The 18,053-nt window shown below is 33.7% G+C and overlaps 1 pseudogene; it reads right to left on the reverse strand.

Annotated features, from left to right (window-relative positions):
* Positions 1-4,378, reverse strand: part of LOC120205775 — a 44,470-nt pseudogene extending 40,092 nt beyond the window's left edge.
* Positions 4,379-18,053: the final 13,675 nt, after the last annotated feature.

Consider the following 18,053-nt stretch of genomic DNA (forward strand, 5'->3'; position numbering starts at 1 on the left):
TAGAAACCCAGGACACACTAGAAAAACATGTCCACTTCTATTGTCATCAAGTAACAATTGATGAGGAAATGATTTATTTGTTTATCAAATAATAATTACTGTATTTTAATTTGCATTTACTTCAAGTTAATGTCATTCGATAATCGATGATGAAGATTAAAAAACGAACAGAATCATTAAATTTTATCAAACTAATAACAATTTGGTATTTAAATACAACAAACTTATAATAATAATTAAATGGTAAATTATAACCAAATTACAATAACTGATATTAAATGGTAATAAACAAAATTAACTGAAATATATTAAAAAAAAGTCCATCAAATTTAACAAAATAAAGTAAGTATTAAATGAGAAATAATAAAAAGTTACAATTAAATAAAATAAAGTAAATACAAATATAATAAAAAAAATCTATCGATGCCTGTGTCGTGAATGTGTTCCGCAGGGCGGTGGCTGTCAGTCTCGAGGAGGATTTCTTCGTATCACTGGTTCTGACTCCTCGCTGTCATCGTCGTCGTCGTCGTCATCGTCATCATTGTCGTCGTCGTCTTGAGCAGGTACATTAGGTTGATAAGGAGATGATGACGATGAAGCACCTCCATAGAATAAGGACCTTGGAGGTGTATGACTGACTATCCCGCCGGCCTGCGAAAACTGGGAAACTGGGAAAACCCAGACATCGCTGAGTGTGAAAACTGTACAGGAGGTGTCTGTGCTGTGGCCATGGGTGATGAGGCTGAACTCGCCAAATATCCAGTATATGAACCCCAAGTTAGATCTGCAAACATAGACCCATAATAGCCTCCAAGATGGGTCATCTGTGACGGTGGCGGGTCATAAAACTAGGTAAAGGCGGCGACGGCGGCATCTGGTAATGGAAAGACGGTGGCGGCATCATATATGGTTGCGGCATCATATATGGTTGCGGTGGTTGCGGTGGCTGCTGGGAAGGTCCTGCTGGTGCAGCTAAGGATGAACCGGAAGCACCTGTTCTCCATCCACGAGTCGAGGGACGATGGTGCTGTGTCGGTGAACGTCTCTGTCGACGTCGTGGAAAGGTCTGCCCTCGTGCATCCTCAGGAAGTATAAACGGTTTCCGCTTACTGTTGAACCACTTATAATAATCCTCAACATACATCAAGAGGTCATCAAAAATGGGTTCTTTACGGGGAAGGCGCCGATGTCGATCCTCCCACAACACGACCCACCCATGATGCCTCACCAGCCAATCTGTATATGTCTTGCCGCGTCTATCTAAGCTATGCAACTCGTCCATATTGTGAGGTGCTTCCGGAATTGGTTGAAAACAACCAAACTGCCGGAGCACGCGATCAGTGGAGTGCCACTCGACGGAAGATGGCGTCTGCGCTCAGAGGCAACCCTCCTATCAACCGCAGTATGCATGGCCGTGCATACATCATAACCTCATCCTCAGAGGCATCTGCGCTCAACTCCCGAAAATTGGCATCTAACCAATTTAACGGTATCCTACCTCCGATAAAATTTTCCGAGACACGTCCTAGACTATCCCGACACAAAGTAGTCCAAGAACCGGAAGCTATCCCCGATATCACATCTCCATCCACCGAAAGCCCCAGGTGCATAGAAACATCCTCAAGCGTGATCGTGCACTCTCCGCATGGAAGATGGAATGTGTGGGTCTCCGGCCTCCACAGCTCTACTAAGGCAGAAATCAGGTCTGGCTCTATCTTACAGTGACCCTGATATCTACCTATGTAACTGAATCCAGCCTCTACTAAATACGGAAAGAGACGGCTGGGTATCACTAACTTAAGATTCCTGATAAAAGGATCTAATACACAGTCCTTCTCCTAAAAATAAATAATTACAAAAATTAATTCTTACTCTAATAATCATGCATTAAATAAATCAACTAATTATTACTAATAATTTAAATTAAAACGTTAAAATGTTACCGTATCAGCAAAGTGTCGAGATATTTAATTCTTAATCTAATAATCATGCATTAAATAAATCAACTAATTATTACTAATAATTTAAATTAAATTAAAACGTTAAAATGTTACCGTATCAGCAAAGTGTCGAGATATTTAATTCTTAATCTAATAATCATGCATTAAATAAATCAACTAAATATTACTAATAATTTAAATTAAATTAAAATGTTAAAATGTTCCCGTATCAGCAAAGTGTAGAGATATATGATTTTCATCCGAGCGAAGTAGACTGCCTTCCATTATATATCTACAAAAGAATTATATTAGTAAAATATTAAATAAAGTAAATACATAATAGTAAAAATATTATAAAATATACCTTAAAAATAGAGTATTTGAGAGAAGTTTAGAGAATTTGAGAGAATTTTGTATGATAAAAGTGATTGAGGATGGGGGTATTTATAGGGAGGATGGGGACGTGAAGGGATGGGTATTTAGGGGTATAGCGCGCCCCCTGCACCGCGCTATACCCCACGTATCAGATACCCAGGTATAGCGCGGATCAGGGGGCGTGTTATACCCACGTGGTGCCAGATCACCGTATATCGCGGGGCAGGGGGCGCGCTATACCCACGTGGCGCCAAATCAGCGTATAGCGCAGTTTAGGGGGGCACTTTACTGCTACGGGTGTTAGATCGAGAAATATAATCTGACCGGTGTTAGATCGGTAAATATACCCATCACCGGTGATTTATTGGGAAAATTACCGGAAATATTTATATCGGTAGTTAGTACTGACATGACAATATAAATAAAATAATTAAATAGAATAATATGAATCTTGTGATGATGAAATCACTGTTTTAGAAACGAATTCGCGTCTGATGTGTAATCATTGCAATAGACGGATCGTTCTTTGAGGTTAACAATATCACTTCAAGAATTCGTACATTCGAAAATAGAAATTGACTGCAGTGGTACTACTCTTCTCTTAGCACCCAAAAAATGAAGAAAGCTTAAAATGCTTTAGAGAGCTTTTGAGAGGAATTGTGAGTGTTTAAGTGAGTTGAAAAGCTGAAAATGATTCTCTATTTATACGCTAGGTTCAGGGTCAAAATCGTCCAAGCAAAAATCAAAAATAATTTTGATTTAATTCTTTCCGGATATTATGTTGTTTGAATTTCTGTCCCCAATGCTCTCCATATTCATTATACGAAACTAATTAATCTAAATTTATGCCCCGTAAATGATGTAATATAATAGTTGTTTGTTTTACTCTTAGAGCTTAAACACTGTCCAAATACATCACAAAATTCAATCAGACAATATTTCGGACATCATGTTCTCCAATTACAGTTGGACTGTTATTGAATAACAACTCACTGCTCAACCTATAAATATCAGAGAAAATTTCTTTCGCATTCTTTACTTACCCAAAAAATTCCTATTCCAAAAAGATAGAATGTATGTGAACGTGTCTAAGAAACATATTGCCACTAGCCATAAGCCAAACGAAATGACGGCAGCTGCAACACAAAAGATTACCCCTTGTTCTCTATCACTCTCAATAAGAGATAGAAGAATGAACACTATAAATACATTTGCACACGGTATTTCGCACTAGATATTGTATAAAGCATTACCAACTTAACCAACACCCTATATTTACTCACAGATATTATAATTATACATTTGTACGTATATTTGGATAACAATTCTAGATAAATATATTATTAATTTATGGTTTCAAATTTTTAATAGTGAAAAATATATACAATTTAGACCTCTTGAATATTCGGGTTAGGTTAATCTAAATTAGATTAATTTGAATTTTTAAATCTTTATGCCAAAATTCAAGTTTGAATTATGTATTTCGTTTCAAATTTTCATATTGAATTTAAATTCTTATTAATTTTTTTAAAGAAAGGAAACTAATCTAATTAAGCAGTATCCCTACTAAGTTGGTCATCGTGTAGCATCGAGTGCAACACCTTAAGAGGTTCAACAAACTTGATGAAGTCATGGTTGCTTCTATCTGTTAACTTTGTCATACAGTCAGCCACTTTATTTCCATTGCGAGAGACATGTTGAATCCGCACCACCCAATCGTGTTTCAATAAATCAGCAATGTGTTCAACCAGTCTTGTCTTGTTCTCTCCAGTTTCAGCTCGCTTAAGCGTCTCTATGGTCTCCAAGCTATCAGTCTCTATAATAATTTGGTTACCCCAATTCCCTTGCACATAATCCAAATAGACCCCCCAGATCTCAGCTTCTAGTATCATACAAATGCCGATGAATTTGGAGAATCCCATCCTCTACTCACCCTCGTGATTTCGGATGGCAACTCCACATGAAGAAATTCCAGATTCTCGATGGCTAGCCCCATCGGAGTTCACCTTTAACCATCCAAGAGGAGGCCGCTTCCATATCGTTTCACTAGTAATTGATCTCATTTGTACATTGTTTGTAGTCTGCTCATAGTTATCTCCCTAGACGCACTCTCCATTAGGTATTTCCCTCGTTCTAACACTGATCGATTATCCTCCATGGGCCAAACACTATCGAATAGAGATGTAACCAAATATTCCAAACTAAAGCACCGAATAGGACATTATCCATCTATTTTCCACAGATTCATCTGCACCATCAATCATCTTTACCGTTCACCTTCATAAGGGAGATCTTTTGATTTCTTTATTATCTTATTTCATTTTCAATTTATTTATATTTTTTATCTTATTATAATCTTGTTTCCTTGAATTTCGTACCTAAAAGAAATCCTAAAGAATCATAGTTGCTGCCACCACCTTCCCCTATTCATTCCTTTGTTCTTCATCGAGTCTAGAGCTTTCTATGTTTGATTCGTCAACAAGAGCAATGTTCATTAATTCGCCACAATATTCCTTATCAATTGGTATCAGATTTGGGCTCATTCATGGAGAAAGCAAGCAATTTTGCTTGTTCTTGCACACAAAACCATTAAGGTACCCCAACGGAGCTAGATCGTAAAAGATTCATCGTTTCAGGTTCTTTTTATTTAATTTTAATTTAGATTCAAATCCTTCTTGTTAGTTTGATGTTTTCATTAAAAAGAAGAAGAAGAAGAAAGGCCGAAAAATCAAAAAAGCCAAAAAAAATAACAAAAATTAAAAGCGAAGAATTTAGGGATGTTTTTCTACAGATCGCATATTCATGCTAAGAGTAATCTCCAGTTCAAAATTCACCCCAATAGAAGTTCATTAAAGTCTTCAAATACATCGTTCAAGTTTCATCAACATATTCGGTCTAGAATCTTGTCGAATTTCTTGAAAATTAGACAAGTGGAATTTCATGGTGAAAATTTCCATATCGAAACTACATATATTTCAAATCATTCACAAAACAAATCAGAAATTTTGGAGATCAATAACACCTTCGAACAAAGTAATCACAAAAAATAGTTTGTTTGAGGACTCACCGTTCGCCAGAGTCTACTGGATACTACTGAAGGTATTTGGTTCTGAAATTTTATAGGTAGTTTCTAAACACATCTAGTGACATTCGATAATTATTTCAAAATTTTTGGACACCGGTAACCCCCTCAAAAATATTTCTCAAGTTGACTCAGCGTTTTCTAAGTTTCTGGTTTGGTTTTTTTTCTTTGACTCTTAGTGCTTTAGGTTCTTTTTTTTTTCCTTTTTATTGTTCTTTTGCATTATCTAACACATGATCTTTCTTGCGTTTGTAGGACTAAAGAGTTTGCATACTTCTTCATTCTTTGCATTCTCGTTCTATTGGAGTCTAAACCTTGTTTGGCCTCTTAGAGCTTTTAGGTTTTCTTATTGCGTTTGCTAGTAATCAAACTCCGATACAAACTGTGTAAGACTACTTTGTAAAGTGAGTTTTAAAGAGTACAAGATTGGCTTACTTGCCTCTCGCTGTGTTACTTTCTTGGATTGATTTGTGAGGTTTCTTGCTTTATTGAATTTTTTTCTTTTCTTTTTATTTTACTTTAAAAATTTATTTTACTTTAAAATTTTCTTTTGATTGTTGTGATTTCAGGATGGGCGACAATAACAACAAGAAACTTACGACTATATTAGTCGCACTTGCACGACTCACAACTCAATTTGAAAGATTTGACGAACTTAACAATATCGTGAGAAATGACAAGAACCATAACTGGATCTACCAAACCAAAATCCAAGGCCAAACAATGCTAAACTTTTGGTACCCAGACGAGCACAATCACGTTTCTAAGCACCAAAACTCTTTGAAAAAACAAATTTCACGATCCGGTCTTTCAAATGAGACAACGATTCGGACAAGTACATAGTCAACATGTATGTACCTATGTATCTCTTTTTCTTTCTTTCTTTAAGGTATTAGACTTTAATTTTTGTTAATTATTCCTTTTGAATCACTCCATATTCTATTTTTTTTAATCTAAGCTATTTTTAACCCTTTTTAGGGGTGCTTTAAATCAATTTAAGGTGACTAGTTTGGATTGAATTTTTACCTTTTAATTTAACTTACAATTTTCTTAATTAAGACAACTGGAAATTAAATTAGTACCGAAAGGGCAGTACAAGGGTATTAATCCTTCCTTGAATATAACTGACTCCCGAATTTGATATATTTATGGTAAAACACAGATCAAGTAAGATGGTGTCCGATCAACCTAAATATTTTTTCAAATGATCGGTGGCGGCTCTAATCCATTTATTTAAGTCGAAGCCTAATTTCGGGACCTCCCGAAAGACGACTGCGATAGCTTGGTGACTCCACTGGGGACAAGTAAGTGAGTCAGGCTAAGGCTAATTTTTGATTGTCTTCTTCGGTGAAAATTGTAAGTTTAAATTTTAAATTAATTTCTCGATCCTTATTACTTACCTTTGATTTTTTTAAATAAATAGTTGTACTGACGTTTTTAATGGTTTTAGATTATTTAACATTTTCATCTCAGGCTCTATACCGAGCTCCAAACTTTTTCTTAAGTGGAGGTGAAAGCGATGCCTTTGTGGGAATTTATTCTTCATATAGGCCTACAAAGTAACCTTCGGGATTCATATCCCTTATATCTTCGTGTGAATTTATTCTCTGTATAGACATAAAGGAATGTATCCTCTCGAGTTTAACTTGGTCCACATAAGCTTGTAATTGGCTTATGACTGAGGGTCTGGCAAGCCCAAGGGGGCACCAACAAGGAGAACTCGGGTACCTTCTTTAGAACCAAAATCGGGAGACTACAGGGAATTAGAGCCCACCCCGAAACTCCATTTCAAAACCTAGGATGTTTTACTTCATGGTCAAAACATGTTGTTTATCATTTTTTTACTTTTATTATTATATTATTTCTATCTTACTAACTGATTTTCCTTTCATGTTTGCTTTCTTTATCATTTGCATCATAAAAAGAGGTAATTGATCCATAAATAAAAGTGCATGTTACACATAAATAATCTACATTAATGAACAAAGGGGTTGTAATGCAAGAGGTGAAAAATGTTGAGGTATGATTATGGTCCGAAAAGACTCAAAAAGAAAAGGGAGACAGTCTGTAAGGAAACTATGTGTCAGATCTGGTTAGCTATGCTTTTGTCAGCCTAAAGCATAATGATGTTCAAGAACTACTGAGCATTTGGGACAGCTGGAAAAATGACCAGAAAAAGAGGTTCTAACAGCGGTATGGTGATATTATACTTATACTCTATGTCAAGACAGATGATCCCCTAATTTTAGCCCTAGTACAATTATGGAATCCGGGGTACAATTGCTTCACATTTAACCAAGAAGACACGGTACCCATAATCAAAGAATACACCACTTTCCTACATTGCGAATGAATCAGAATGGATCAGGTTTACATCAAGCACATCAAAAGTCATCCTTTCAAGAATGGGTTGGAAAAAGTGGCAGGGGTAGATGAGAAATAGGTAACTGATCGGATTCAACATAAAGGTAGTGGGGAAGGAATTGCTTGGACCTATATCAAGCAACTAATGAAGAATCACTCTGAAGAATGGAAGGCCATGGACCTTTTCGCGCTGGGTATTTATGGTTTGGTTATCTTCCCAAAGACTTTGGGATACATTGAGGTGGTTGTGGTGGAACTATTTGAACAGCTCCTGAAACGAGTAAATCCAGCACCGAAAATTTTAGCTAAAACTTTTTTCTCCCTCAAACACTGCAGAAAGACTCGCGAAAGAAGATTTATAGGGTGTGACCTGCTTCTCCAAATTTGGATCTATAGTCACTTCTGGAAGACTAACGAGATTTGTTATCACCGATTCAGCATCACTTATTCTTCTTTAGGGGAATTCCTCACCCTAAAATGGCAAGAAGGCATCCCAAAAGAAAAATGGATAAAATTATTCACACGCCTTCAGGATAGGGATATTGTTTGGAGAGCCCCCTGGTTAACCCATAGTGACACAATTTATAATCAACTTCACACAAGCACTCAGAAATTTCATTTTTAGACCGATATTTTCGCACTGAGTTTGCTAGATTTTACAAAGTTTACACAAATGGAAGATTTCAAAGAATCGAAATAGAGGTATTCTAAAAAGTCTAGTAATTGGCAATCCTAGTTGCGTCATTTTGTCTGCATCCGGTTAAAATACCAAGTATAGAAAGTGAGGCATGTGGCAATGTTCACAAAGAGCGAGAGAGGAGTGACATCTTAAATAGATGTAACCATAGAAAATAGGAAAGTTATCCTCAAGCCAACCCAAATTTTGATACTTGTCAAAGATATATAACTCTAAAATACTAAAGAGCTGTTGATTCTTTTGATATTCTTTGAACTCATGCTTATGATTTGATTTTATTGCGAACCTGTAAAAAATAATAGTTTACAAAATTCTTTTATTTATTTTTTTATAAAGAAAGAAGTAAAAAATTTCAAACAGGACAGACTCAAATAAAGACGGTCCTTGAACCAAGTTGTTGCATATTCTACCTCTATTGTAGAAAAAAGAATAAATGAGGCCAGAATAATGAAACATTTCATTTTCTTGAAGGCAAGTGGTCCGAGAGTCCAAAAAGTCTGCAGAATTGAACTTGTAACACTCTCTGTGACATTATCAGCAACTCATCAAGAATGATTACCTCGTTCTCGTTCTAAAGGGGCATGCTGAAAACCCATTTCAACTAGAAATGATCCATGTGGGGCATTGTGAAAGCTCACCTCAGTATGAAAATTTGGGCTATTTTTGAAGGCTTATATCAGTAAGAAACAATTTTGAATACATTTTGAATGTTCATATCAGCAAATGATGGGGCATATTGAAGGCTCATATCATCCTGTGTCAAGATCGTTGATTTGAGAAAATATTTTCAATTGGATAGAAAGATATGAAGAATGAAAATGGTGAAACTGTGACAATGGAGTTGGCTATACATAATTGTTTTGTTCATCATACAGTTGTATTATTCTGGTGATTTGATGTTGGCAAGACAAAACATCCCACTTGTATTCCCACTGAGTTTTGTTCTTAAGTGTCCTTGTGACGTCATACAAAAGCTCTGAACACTATACAAAGAGTTCAATGGTTGAGAAATCTGGCAGATACCACAAGAAAGGGTGAATGTATTGTCAAATGTTTTACGAATCAGTGATTATGGTACTGAACCAATATTACGATCATATGGTTTCAATTTTTAGACCCAAGATGAAGTTTGTCTTCTTCAACCTGAAGATTAGAAGTGAAAAATGATGAAGATTTCTTTCCATGAGAAGGGGAGTATAAATTTTAACAACAAGAAACTAATGGAGCCAACTAAGGTTGAATGATAGGTTGTTGTTAAACATCTCGACATGATATGGTATGGATGGCTTGTTCGAGATCCGATTAGATGTGGAGACATGAAAGGAATTAGGATTAATTCTCCTTGTGATGTGTTTCAAGAGTCAAATTAGAACAGACACCGCTCTCCTAATTAATCTTTGCTGAGTATGTTATATTTGTATCTGCATTATCCAAAGATGATAGATTCTCTTTTCAAAGATGAAAGCTTTATTAGATTTCTACACAATTCCAGACAAAGAAAGACGGTGTTATCAAAGAAAAAATGGGGCAACAAGGTCATAATTCTGACTGCAGCAAGAGTTCCATAAATGAAAAATTTTCTTTTAAGACATTAATGAAAATAAAGCAAAGAAGACATAAAGACTGCTCTTCCAAAAAAGACAATGCTAGCTTGAAATGACATTTTGAATAAGTGAAGGAATATCGAATTCGCTACTTTGAAGTTAAATAAAGATGGACTCAACATTCATGCATCATATTTAGGCAATTATAAAAATAGGGGTATTTTCATTCATTTTATCAATGTTGAATATTTGACAGGAATTCCAAAAAAAAAATTAGCAAAGATTCAAAACCTCACTCGAGGGATCAATATTTCCTAAAGAAGTTCGTAATAAGTAGAACTTATCTGAAGAGGAATAAGAAGTTCATAATCTGAATAACTTATTCAACCTTTTGCTCGACTCTATCGTAGAAGGAGATAGAGCATTATCAACATTTCTAGAAGAACTTCGTAATAAGAATAACTTATCTGAAGAGGACGAAGAAGTTCATAATCTGAAGAACTTATTCAACATTTTGCTCGACTCTATCACAAAAGAAGATAGAGCAGCATCGACATTTCCAGAAGAAGTTCGTAATAAGAAGAACTTATCTGAAGAGGAAGAAGAAGTTCAAATTTTGAAGAACATATTCAACCTTTTGCTCGACTCTATTGCAGAAGTAGATAGAGCAGCATCAATATTTCCAAAAGAAGTTACTAATAAGAAGAACTTATCTGAGGAGGAAGAAGAAGTTTATAATCTGAAGAACTTATTCAGCCTTTTGCTCGACTCTATCATAGAAGCAGATAGAGCAGCATCAACATTTCCAAAAGAAGTTCGTAATACGAAGAACTTATCTGAAGAGGAAGAAGAAGTTCATAATCTGAAGAACTTATTTAACCTTTTGCTCGATTCTATCACAAAAGAAGATAGAGCAACATCAATGTTTCCAGAAGGAGTTCGTAATAAGAATCACTCATCTGAAGAGGAAGAATAAGTTCATAATCTGAAAAACTTGTTCAACCTTAGCTCGATTCATCGTAGAATGAGATAGATTATCATCAATATTTCCATCTTAATCAAGAAAAGTCAAATGGACAAAAAACTTATTATCTTTTCATCTTTGCCCTATTCTTTTTAACACAATAATGAGCAAAGAGGGGCAGTAATAGACACTAGTTTTTTTATCCATTTAATTTTTTATTTTTGTTTATATTATCATTTTTATTTCTTTATTTTTATTTTTATTATTATATTATTATTAATAAATAATATTATTACAAATCAGGCCCAAATACAACAAACCCAGAGGCCCAGATCTGGAAGCCCAACAGATGACTAAAGTCCAGACCCGGCCCACCAGACCTGAATACAGTTAGGGTTTCTAACCCTATCTCCAATCGCTGCTCCACTGCCAGGTGCCTCATCTAGCTACTGCCAACACTCTACTACTGCCACGCCTCCGATGAAGCCTCTAGAGGAAGTATGGACGACCGCCCACGTTGAAGCCCTAGGGTGATTCACCACTATAGTTTGGTGACTCGCCGAAGATCACTCCTTTGACCGGTCTGAAAGGAGCTCTATAATGGCTTATAAAAGCCATCACCTGCAGAGAAGAAAACAATATAAAGAAAGAACGAGAACCAACAACAACAAGCAGCAAACTGAGAAAAAAATAAAAAAGAAAGTAAGAGATTTACCACCGAGGAAAGTGTGATGTCATCGGAGCTTCCACGTGCTTTCGAATGACCAAAAATTCGAAGGTAATAATTGTATATTTACAATGTTTGGTTATAATTTAGGTTAAAATAACCTTAAATCGGGATTTAGTACGTTTAGATCTACATTTTGGGTAGATTAGAAAATTCTGTCACCGTGGGTGGTGGCCGACAGTGGCGATCGACGGTGGCTGAATTCCCTCTGGCGTGGGAATTGTAGAGAGAAGGCAGAGCTTCTAAGCAAATTTGGAAAAATGAGGGAAAATGGCCCTTTAGGGCCGGTTAAAGGGTATTTATACCCTCACCAAAACTACGTCGTTTTGGTGAGGGTGTATGTGTAAATTCTAGCATCGTAAAATAACATCCGCAGTCCCTCTGAGTTATGTAATCTTTTAAGTTGGTTACTGAAATCAAACTCTATAATTTTTTAATTTTGTCTTCAAATTTTATTTTATTATATTTTAGTCCATACCAGTATATAGATAGCTTTAGGGTAAATAATAGATTAAGCCCTTATAATTTTAATAATTTTTATTTTAATCCCAAATTAATTAATTATGGTTAAATTATATTAATAGTACCTATATTTCATAGTATTTCTTATTAGGGCTATTAATTTATATATTTATAAATATGATGCTATATTTTAAATTTCTTTTATTTTGGTCACAGTTTAATTATAATTTTATTTTATTTTTATTATTGTCCTTTATTTTTCAATATTTTTAATTTAGTACTTTAATTATTATTCTTTATTTTATCTTTATTTAATTTTTGTTATATTAATATATATATATATATATATATATATGAAAGATTTGTAAGTATTATTTGATCACAAATTAATTAAATAATAATATTTATTTATTTTTAAATGTTAAGAATGGGATGTCTTAAAATAACTATATTTCCTATTCTTGTATTTTAAAAATAAATAAATATCATGCTTATAAACCAGAATATATATATATATATATATATATTTACTTTAGTTTTATTTAAATTATTTTCTTAGGAAAAAATATCATATTCTTATTAATATTTATTTGTTTTTTAATATTAAGAAATGGGTTGTCTTAAAGTAACTAGATATCCTTTCTGATATTTTTAAATAAATAAATACCATATTTATAAAACCTTAAATATATATATATTTATTTACTTTGATTTTATAAAAATCATTTTAATATATTTTTCCTTGGAATTATCCGATTGAATCTGAAATAACAGGATTGTAAATTAAATTTATATTAGAATTCTTAATTTCCTACTAATACAGACAATTTATAATCAAAGGGTACCATTTTTCGGCATTTTGTCCGTGCTAATCCTTTTCCAAACGTAACCGACCTCGAAACCCTTTTTATTACTAAAAAGAATGAATTTTTGGTTATACGCAGACCATTTTATCTTTTAATTGATGTTTTATTCAAAACTCTTTTAAAAGATCATTTTAGGTATTTTATCTACCTAACCCAAAAGGTCGATGGCGACTCCAAAACATTTCATTAATAAAAACCATTTGTTTATTTATATACTTTTTTCACCAAGGAAATTAGTACCCGAGCGAAAATTGGTTACGACAGCTTGGCGACTCTACTGGGGACCTTAGTCAAACCTAAATCGATTATATATTGTCTCTATAGTTAGAAATTGAGAATCCAATTTTATTTAATTTATGATTCTTTTGATTTCATTCAATTTATTTTATACTCTTGTATATTAATATTTGATTGATTTTTAGATATCAGGATTCAATTTTATGTTTTGTCAAAGGATTGAGAATTTTTACTCACAGACAACACTTGCATTATATAAACATAAGCTCTATACTCGAGCTCTTTTCCCTTTTAAGTGGAAATGAAAGTGTCGTCTTCGTAAGAATTTATTCTCCGTGAGAATTTTTACGTATTTTAATTCAGTTTTTATATTTTATTTTATTATATTTTAATCCTTAACTGTTTATATATATTTTTAAGGTAAAATACCCTATTTAGTCCTTTTAATTATAATATTTTATATTTTAATCACCGATTAATAATTAAGGGTAAATTACACTACTAGTACATAGCTTTTTGTAATGATTTGACTTAGGACCATGTGTTTTAATATTTTACATTTTAATCCTATAGTTTTTAGTTTGTTATTTAATTATAATTTTACTTTATATTTATTATTTCCCTTAAGTTTCAATATCTTTAATTTAGTACTTTAATTATTATTCTCTATTTTATTTTTATTTTATGAATATATTCTTATTAATATTTATTTATTTTTTAATATTAAGAAAGGGGTTGTCTTAAAATAACTAGATGTCCTTTTCAGATATTTTAAAATAAATAAATACCCTTCTTATAAAAAAAACCCTAAAAATATTTACTTTAGTTTTATAAAAATTACTTTAATTATATTTTTCCTTAGAATTATCTGATTGAATCTAAAATAATAGGATTGTAAATTAATTTAATATTAGAATTCTTAAATTTCTACTAATAGAGACAATTTATAATCGAAGGGTACCAATTTTGGGCATTATAGGGGTGCTAATCCTTCCCTAATTGTAATCGACCACAAATCCTTTTTATTACTAAAAAATGAATCGTTGGTTAAAACTCAGACCAGTTTATCTTTTAATTTATGTTTTAATAAAAAGCTATTTTAAAATGTTATTTTCAAGTAATCGACCTACCTAGCCCAAAAAGGTCGATGGTGACTCCAAAACATTTCAGTAAAAAATCATTTATTCATTTATATACTTTTCAGCCAAGGAATTTCTCAGGCATAGTGAAATGTTCCCTCTCGAATTAAACTCAACCTAATAGTTTGTAATGGACCAGGATTTAGGGCTTCGCAACCGAAGGGGGGACCAACAAGGATAATTCTAGTACCTTTACTCCTAGAACCGAAACCTAGAAATTCACCCGATCTAAGACAATGCTAAAACTTTGTCGATAGGTGTACACAAAGGAGAGATAAGCTCTAGCTTTTAATTTTTTTGAATAAATGCATGTGAACTAGTAATCATGTGGTTAGGTTTATTTTTCCAAACAAAGCATGAAACTAGAAAGCATGAGGTTAGGATATATATTAGATACCATGATGAATAAGATTTTTTCTTTCTATTAATTGGTACTAACCATTTTAATTTTTTATCTATTTTGTAGATACATTTTATTTTGCTTTAACTTGTTTATATTGATTTCTTTTGTTTGCATTACATGTCATGACCTGATTAGAAGGTATTGATTCGAGAGTGGACATCAAATTGAAAAGTTTTCATATATGGACAAAAAGTTTTATGATCAAGAAAACTATGACGCAGCCAAGGAATGGCATCCTGAGGGAACTCTGATGATAGAAGAGAACTATACACCCAAAGATTGTATGCCCGTTGAAGAGCAAAAGTAGATACAAGAAATAAGAGAGAAAATGACCAAGATGATGAGTAGAATATATGTTTTGGCTAAAGGAAAATAGACTCCTGCACAAAAAGAGAGAGAGCTCAATGAAGATCCTGCAATCTCAAATATACAAAGGACTTCTAATTCTAACCAATTTGAGAAGTTACATATAGTCATCATTCGTATTCACAAGTTGTCTAGAGATACCCACGAAATAGTGACAATTGTAAAAGTTCCCAGAGATGAGAAGAAATCATGCAATCTGAAATCACCAAGGTTTAGTATGCTCCCGACGTTGAAAACTCTGATTCAATCCAAAATAAAAGGTGGTTCTCATTTTGATGTTATCCCTATATCATATAAGAAGTTGTGCGAGAAGATACTTGTAGCGTGAGAAGCGGCTCCTCATTATGTGAAACCATTGCAACCTCCATATCCGAATTGGTATGACATCAACGTTTATTGTGAATATCTTGTCGGAGCTCAAGGACATACCATTGAGAATTTCCTTGCCTTCAAACATCGAGTCAAAAGTCTTTTGCATCATGGAATCTTAGAGTTTATGATAAATGAACAACCTAGTTTGGTAACTGAAGGTTCTGTTATATTAATACCAAAAGTATTCATATGTAAGAGTATCAGTAGGGCCGTTTAGATGGAAGAAGATTTGTTGATGTACGAGGCTCAAATAAGTCATTTGAAGATTGAAAACGATGAATGGAGCACATAAATGGAAACCATGCATGAGGATTTTCAAAAGGTCAGTCAAGCCTTTAAAAATGTTAGTATAAGAAATACCCAGAAGAATGGATAATAGGGGCCACCAAACTGAAAAATAACTTTAATATACATGAAAATCGAGCGAAGAAGTTCTCTCGTGATTTATGGATTTCAGAAGAAAGACGTAATACATTTTTATTGAATTGGGAAGATGTCAAGCAGAAAATCAAGTATTGAATAGTTCTATAATCAACATGGAATATTCATATCATATTCATCGGTGCGAGATTGATGCTGAACTAGAATTCACTAAGACAAAAAAAACAAGACATTGATGAAATGTTTAGATGATTATGGAAATCTTTTACAAGAACTTCTTGAGTATAAAGATTCTTTCACAAGAAAAAATGAACAACATTGTCTACAACTCCGAGAATTGACACAAAAGATGAACGAAAAAGACAATATCATGAAATAAGTTGCTGCTCAATCAAACAATGTGGCTAATAAAACTGGTTGATTTAGCTGGCTTCACGAGATAACTAAAGCATATTAACAACTCCACACCTGAGCATGAGTGGATGTTAATTTGGCTTTTAAGGGAAATAGAGAAGTTAGGAGTGAAAGTTATCCCCTATATATAAAGTTTTGTTTGATGTAACGGAACTTTTGTGTTCAATGAAATCTGTTTTAAGATGATCACTCTTGATTGATACCTTTTTCATGTATTCTTATTTTTTGCATTTATGCATTTTTCGCATTTACATTGCATATTTATTTAAGTAATATTATATGCATTAATTATAAAAACATATAAATAATTCATGAAAGGTTTTGTAACAGTAAAACTGAGATCATTCATTCATACTACTGTATTATCATCATGAAAATAATGGAGTAATCTCGTTATGGATTACAAGATCATTGGCTAGAACAATTGACAGGGTTACATCAGGATACAAGGAATGAAGCATCATATTCTCTACAAGATGGATCGAATCAAATTATTCAAATGATGGCAACTGATAAAGAAGAGATAACTGCTAAAGAGCAACAATGCTATCAGATTAATTGGTCGAGAATGATAGCATACCTTGGGGCATCCCACTCGAACCCAAAGAATGGCCTCACTAATTATTCACAATATGAGGAGATATTTAAGAAGGTGGATGAAGCAATCAGAAATATAAAAAAGTGTTAATTCCTCCCACAAAGAATTGGAAGCAAGAGAGCTCAGCTTGGTTCTAGATTTGGTTATTCTCCATGAATTCAGGTAGCCTGATTTTGAGAAATATGATGGCACCAGTTGTCCCCTAATTCACCTGAGAATGTTTTACAGAAAAATGGAAGAATATTTAAATATTGATATTTGTTAATCCACTCCTTCCATGATAGCCTCATTGGGCCAGCAGTAGTATGGTACAATCATTTGAACCAATAGCATATTAAGAGATGGGTTGATCTAGCTGATGCATTTTTGGGATAATATAGGAATGTTAAAGGCTTAGCTCCAAAATGTAAGGATCTTCAAGGAGTAAAGTTGAAAGCCAATTAATAGTTTCAAGAGTATGCCTTAAGATGGAAGGAGTGGTAGCACAAGTTCAACCTCCCATGTTAGAAGAAGAGATATCACATTTTTTCACAATTCTCTTCTCGCTCCTATCTTTGAGTTAATGCTGGCAAATCCGACGAAGGAATTAGAGAATTTATTAAAAAATAGAGAATTAATTGAAAATGTAATTAGAAAAGGAAACTTAAAATTCACACCCAAAAGCCCAATTGATCAAAAAACGAAAGCTGATGATGTGAATGAATGTCGCATCCAGAGTCGCCGCAATTGCAAAAGAAAATGAGCAAGTAGTTGTTCGGATCGACCAAAGAAAATCACATGATTGAGAGATACTTTGGAGGTGTTCTACACTTTCATCTCAGATCTGTATCCTCATTTGATTAAAGGTTAATACATCACACCAAGACCAATGAAAATGCCACCAAACCCTTCTTCTCATAGCTATGATCAAGGTAGTGTTTGTGATTTCCACATGGGGGTATATGGGCATTCTACAGTCAATTGTAGGCTATTGTTAAATGAAATAGAGATGCTTGTTAACAATGACACATTGACACGTGATTTGGTGGAACAATGGATGACAAACTCAAAGTAGGGCATCAAAGCATGATTGAATCAAATGTTGTCGCATTGGATAAGTAAAGGGGCATTGAAGCGCGAGGT

Source organism: Hibiscus syriacus, unplaced genomic scaffold (assembly GCF_006381635.1).
Source record: "Hibiscus syriacus cultivar Baekdansim isolate YM2019G1 unplaced genomic scaffold, ASM638163v2 tig00013040_pilon, whole genome shotgun sequence".
Classification (NCBI taxonomy): Eukaryota; Viridiplantae; Streptophyta; class Magnoliopsida; order Malvales; family Malvaceae; genus Hibiscus; species Hibiscus syriacus.